The 6,374-nt window shown below is 53.7% G+C and overlaps 1 long non-coding RNA gene across 1 annotated transcript; it reads right to left on the minus strand.

Annotated features, from left to right (window-relative positions):
* Positions 1–513: 513 nt before the first annotated feature.
* On the minus strand, positions 514–1,373 carry LOC118361634 (uncharacterized). Its single transcript, XR_004821031.2, has 4 exons — positions 1,231–1,373; positions 1,011–1,118; positions 803–901; positions 514–631 (listed from the first exon to the last, which is right to left on the minus strand). It is a non-coding gene; the product is annotated as an uncharacterized LOC118361634 (long non-coding RNA).
* Between the last annotated feature and the right edge of the window lie 5,001 nt (positions 1,374–6,374).

A 6,374-nucleotide genomic window follows, 5' to 3' on the forward strand; every position in this document is an offset into this window, starting at 1 on the left:
CAGTATGATATGGCAAAACAACTCTCTTAGCAGATAATGACAACAACAGTAGCTGTAGATGATGTAATGAAAGGTTGGAAGGTGGTTGGTAATGGAGGACATCAGGTGGATCCACGTCTGGGTTTTGGGCAGAACCCCTAGATCCTGGAGAACAGGAGCAGAGTTAAAGGGAACAGGGTAGGAGACAGAGACGTAAACAAGCAAATACACAGGTTGCACTTTACTGTGAGAAAATGTGATGGATTAGAGCAGTGTTTTATATGGGAGATATATACATTTCAACACTTTTGGAAGGTATAGCCTACCTCAAACTGGTCCCCCTCCGACTCTGGGTACATAGAATCAGACTGATCTGAACTCCCTGGTTCTGGTGGATGGCATACCTCCTGGGGGGCTCGGACAGTCGATGGTCCTAAAGTCATTGGGAGAGGTAAATTGAAGAGGTACATTTTTTATAAGCTCAGCATAACTACAATTTCTTGCATTCTCAAATGTCAACCACAGCTTAACATACTTTGTTTATTGGGCTTCACTGAAGTGTAGGGTGTCAGTGCTTTCAGTGGTCGACCGTCCAACTGCTCCAACTGTAGAAGATTGTTGGCTTCCACCAACGAGGTTCCACCAACGAAGCCTAGGAAGAGAAATCGAAAAATATCAGTGTTAGGGAAACTAGTACTAGTTTCAGTTTATTTTGTGTGCAAATCATTTTTTATATTCACTTTAACAGATGGTGACCCCAGCTAGGAACAAAAGAGTAGCGAGGTTTCCCAGGTCTCGCATTTCTTTCGTCCTTTTTCCATACCAAGTCATTTGCCCGGATGTCATAGCACTTGGTCTCCTTGATTCTGCTACGGTAGCTCTCATTCTGTTCCTCCTGCGCCTTGTCCATGTTCAGTTTCACCTTGATTGATACCAGGAATAAATGCAATTCTATTTCAAATTACAAATACATTTCTTACATATCTCTTGGCGGGTCAGAAAATAAATTGACAGTGGACAATCATTTTTACCTGGTCAAAAACTTCCACATCCTTCTCAGTCCGTGCCTGAAGGTGGTCCTCGAAAGTGTTCTGATCTGGTTCGACAACTTTCACCACATCAGGTGGGGTTTCAGTGATCTGAAAGTACGTTATACAAAAATAGCAATAGACAAACAACAACACTAAGTCAATCACACATTTTAAAGAATATAATATATGCAATAATTATATATACAATTGCATTGTTTACCTCAGTCAACAGCTGCGGCTCCCGTCCGTACTGGGTGGAGGCCTGGATGCTGCTTTTTGTGCAAAGCTAATTACCTTCAGGTTGTTCTCCAACCCTTCCTTGTACCAATCAAAGGACTTGCCCATGGCAATCTTGAGGGTCTGGTTGGTCCATTCACCAAACCTGAAGGAGAGGTTAGGAAAGTGATATCTATTGACTATGTAAAATATTGAAATATGTCGGATTATGTACCATGGGAAAACAAAAAAATGAAATAGGTAAAACAAACCATTGGTGACAGAATATAACCTATAACATCCAAACCTTGTTCCAGTGTTCATGACCTCGGTCACTCAAGATGACCTCAGGAGAACCTTGGGTGTTGAAGATGTCCACCATCGCCTTGGAGGTGGCCTCGTCAGTCTCGTCCTTGGTAGGTATCATACAAAACAAATCTATTTTTGCTTCCAAGGGTTAAAGAAGGGAATTTAGAGTTAAGCACATACTCTTCCTTTACTGGCCTTAATGGGTATTGCCTCCACCCACTTGGTAAAGTGATCGGTCGCCATCAGACACCAGCTGTTGCCATTCCTGGATTTCGTGACGAGTCCGATGAGATCCGCCAATAATATTTAAACCCTTATTTGTGTCATACAGTCTGCACATTTTCATATTTGTAAGGATACTCATACAGACACACACACACACACACACACACACACACACACACACACACACACACACACACACACACACACACACACACACACACACACACACACACACACACACACACACACACACACACACACACACACACACACACACACACACACACACACACACACACACACACACACACAGAGACATACACACACACACACATTCTATAATATTGAACTCTGCTGTAGTCAAATAAAGCAACCATTACAAAACAACTTATCAGGGGAACTTTTGAATTGGGACACTTACCGATCATGTGCCACGGTGAAACTACTTTGATGGGCTTCAACTCTGTTGCCACAGTCTTCGCCTCTCAACCTTCTGGCAGGTTAGACAGGGTGACAGGCTAGACAGGCTGGCAGGCTAGACAGGGTGGCAGGCTAGACAGGGTGGCAGGCTAGACAGGCTGGCAGGTTAGACAGGGTGGCAGGTTAGACAGGGTGGCAGGTTAGACAGGGTAGCAGGCTAGACAGGGTGGCAGGCTAGACAGGGTGGCAGGCTAGACAGGGTGGCAGGTTAGACAGGGTGGCAGGTTAGACAGGGTGGCAGGCTAGACAGGGTGGCAGGTTAGACAGGCTGGCAGGCTAGACAGGGTGGCAGGCTAGACAGGGTGGCAGGTTAGACAGGGTGGCAGGCTAGACAGGGTGGCAGGTTAGACAGGGTGGCAGGCTAGACAGGGTGGCAGGCTAGACAGGGTGGCAGGTTAGACAGGGTGGCAGGCTAGACAGGGTGGCAGGCTAGACAGGGTGGCAGGCTAGACAGGGTCAGGCTGGCAGGCTAGACAGGGTGGCAGGCTAGACAGGCTGGCAGGTTAGACAGGGTGGCAGGCTAGACAGGGTGGCAGGCTAGACAGGCTGGCAGGCTAGACAGGGTGGCAGGTTAGACAGGGTCAGGGTGGCAGGCTAGACAGGGTGGCAGGCTAGACAGGCTGGCAGGCTAGACAGGGTGGCAGGCTAGACAGGGTCAGGCTGGCAGGCTAGACAGGGTGGCAGGCTAGACAGGCTGGCAGGTTAGACAGGGTGGCAGGCTAGACAGGGTGGCAGGCTAGACAGGCTGGCAGGCTAGACAGGGTGGCAGGTTAGACAGGGTGGCAGGCTAGACAGGGTGGCAGGCTAGACAGGGTGGCAGGCTAGACAGGGTGGCAGGTTAGACAGGGTGGCAGGCTAGACAGGGTGGCAGGCTAGACAGGGTGGCAGGTTAGACAGGGTGGCAGGCTAGACAGGGTGGCAGGCTAGGCAGGGTGGCAGGCTAGACAGGGTGGCAGTCTAGACAGGGTGGCAGGCTAGACAGGGTGGCAGGCTAGTCAGGCTGGCAGGCTAGACAGGGTGGCAGGCTAGACAGGGTGGCAGGCGAGACAGGCTGGCAGGCTAGACAGGCTGGCAGGCTAGACAGGGTGGCAGGCTAGACAGGCTGACAGGGTGGCAGGCTAGACAGGGTGGCAGGCGAGACAGGCTGGCAGGTTAGACAGGCTGGCAGGCTAGACAGGCTGGCAGGCTAGACAGGGTGGCAGGCTAGACAGGCTGACAGGGTGGCAGGCTAGACAGGGTGGCAGGCTAGACAGGGTGGCAGGCTAGACAGGGTGGCAGGTTAGACAGGGTGGCAGGTTAGACAGGGTGGCAGGCTAGACAGGGTGGCAGGTTAGACAGGTTGGCAGGCTAGACAGGGTGGCAGGCTAGACAGGGTGGCAGGTTAGACAGGGTGGCAGGCTAGACAGGGTGGCAGGTTAGACAGGGTGGCAGGCTAGACAGGGTGGCAGGCTAGACAGGGTGGCAGGTTAGACAGGGTGGCAGGCTAGACAGGGTGGCAGGCTAGACAGGGTGGCAGGCTAGACAGGGTCAGGCTGGCAGGCTAGACAGGGTGGCAGGCTAGACAGGCTGGCAGGTTAGACAGGGTGGCAGGCTAGACAGGGTGGCAGGCTAGACAGGCTGGCAGGCTAGACAGGGTGGCAGGTTAGACAGGGTGGCAGGCTAGACAGGGTGGCAGGCTAGACAGGGTGGCAGGCTAGACAGGCTGGCAGGTTAGACAGGGTGGCAGGCTAGACAGGGTGGCAGGCTAGACAGGGTGGCAGGTTAGACAGGGTGGCAGGCTAGACAGGGTGGCAGGCTAGACAGGCGCCTGGCAGGTTAGACAGGGTGGCAGGCTAGACAGGGTGGCAGGCTAGACAGGCTGGCAGGTTAGACAGGGTGGCAGGCTAGACAGGGTGGCAGGCTAGTCAGGCTGGCAGGCTAGACAGGGTGGCAGGCTAGACAGGGTGGCAGGCGAGACAGGCTGGCAGGCTAGACAGGCTGGCAGGCTAGACAGGGTGGCAGGCTAGACAGGCTGACAGGGTGGCAGGCTAGACAGGGTGGCAGGCGAGACAGGCTGGCAGGTTAGACAGGCTGGCAGGCTAGACAGGGTGGCAGGCTAGACAGGCTGACAGGGTGGCAGGCTAGACAGGGTGGCAGGCTAGACAGGGTGGCAGGTTAGACAGGGTGGCAGGTTAGACAGGGTGGCAGGCTAGACAGGGTGGCAGGTTAGACAGGCTGGCAGGCTAGACAGGGTGGCAGGCTAGACAGGGTGGCAGGTTAGACAGGGTGGCAGGCTAGACAGGGTGGCAGGTTAGACAGGGTGGCAGGCTAGACAGGGTGGCAGGCTAGACAGGGTGGCAGGTTAGACAGGGTGGCAGGCTAGACAGGGTGGCAGGCTAGACAGGGTGGCAGGCTAGACAGGGTCAGGCTGGCAGGCTAGACAGGGTGGCAGGCTAGACAGGCTGGCAGGTTAGACAGGGTGGCAGGCTAGACAGGGTGGCAGGCTAGACAGGCTGGCAGGCTAGACAGGGTGGCAGGTTAGACAGGGTGGCAGGCTAGACAGGGTGGCAGGCTAGACAGGGTGGCAGGCTAGACAGGCTGGCAGGTTAGACAGGGTGGCAGGCTAGACAGGGTGGCAGGTTAGACAGGGTGGCAGGCTAGACAGGGTGGCAGGCTAGACAGGCGCCTGGCAGGTTAGACAGGGTGGCAGGCTAGACAGGGTGGCAGGCTAGACAGGCTGGCAGGTTAGACAGGGTGGCAGGCTAGACAGGGTGGCAGGCTAGACAGGCTGGCAGGTTAGACAGGGTGGCAGGCTAGACAGGGTGGCAGGCTAGACAGGGTGGCAGGCTAGACAGGCTGGCAGGTTAGACAGGGTGGCAGGTTAGACAGGCGGACAGGTTAGACAGGCTGGCAGGTTAGACAGGGTGGCAGGTTAGACAGGCTGGCAGGTTAGACAGGCTGGCAGGCTAGACAGGGTGGCAGGCTAGACAGGCTGGCAGGCTAGACAGGGTGGCAGGCGAGACAGGGTGGCAGGCTAGACATGGTGGCAGGCTAGACAGGGTGGCAGGCTAGGCAGGCTGGCAGGCTAGGCAGGGTGGCAGGCTAGACAGGGTGGCAGTCTAGACAGGGTGGCAGGCTAGACAGGGTGGCAGGCTAGTCAGGCTGGCAGGCTAGACAGGGTGGCAGGCTAGACAGGGTGGCAGGCGAGACAGGCTGGCAGGCTAGACAGGCTGGCAGGCTAGACAGGGTGGCAGGCTAGACAGGCTGACAGGGTGGCAGGCTAGACAGGGTGGCAGGCGAGACAGGCTGGCAGGTTAGACAGGCTGGCAGGCTAGACAGGGTGGCAGGCTAGACAGGCTGACAGGGTGGCAGGCTAGACAGGGTACTGACCTTTAGGCAAAAAGTGACATGTTGAAACATTGTGTGCTCTCTGATATGACGTTCATTGAAATCATAATAATTTCTAATATAATATAATGTGATTGATAAAAAAAAGGTTATTTCACTTGCCCAGCTCTCCACTTCCTCGTCAGAAGAAGCGGAGTTTGATTTTGGCAATCATGCGCTTCACTCTGAAATGGCTAGTAGGCATCTCGGGTCAGCACAGCCTCCTTCTCCTCCTTAGTAAAAGTCACCCTTCTGTGTGGCTGGCCATCCTTCCCCATAGGTAGATAGGGGCAGCAGGTAGCCTAGTGGTTAGAGCGTTGGGCCAGTAACTGAAAGGTTGCTGGCTCAAATCCACGAGCTGACAAGGTCAAATCTGTTGTTCTGCCACTGAACGAGGCAGTTTACACACTGTTCCCCGGTAGTCTGTCATTGTAAATAAGAATGTGTTTTTAACTAACTTGCCTAAAAATATGAGGACTGCAAAAGTGTTTATGTCGGTGAACTCGAACTGCCCGCATCCTCCTTCCTTCGCAACCACTGCGAGGTAAAATAGAGCCAAGCAACCAGCATTGCAACAGACTCTTTGGTTCATTACATAATCCAGTCAGAATTTTGCAAGTTCTAGCAACAGCCCTAGCAACAGAAGCTAGAACTCATCGAATCCCATTGTGATGCACAGGGGGACACTATTTGGCAATGACAGGCCCCACCCATCAATCTCTGCTCTTATGATCTGCGGTTAGGCTTCAGTTGTGTTGTATTAGTTGT

The sequence above is a fragment of the Oncorhynchus keta genome, chromosome 2, assembly GCF_023373465.1.
Source record: "Oncorhynchus keta strain PuntledgeMale-10-30-2019 chromosome 2, Oket_V2, whole genome shotgun sequence".
NCBI classification, from domain to species: Eukaryota; Metazoa; Chordata; class Actinopteri; order Salmoniformes; family Salmonidae; genus Oncorhynchus; species Oncorhynchus keta.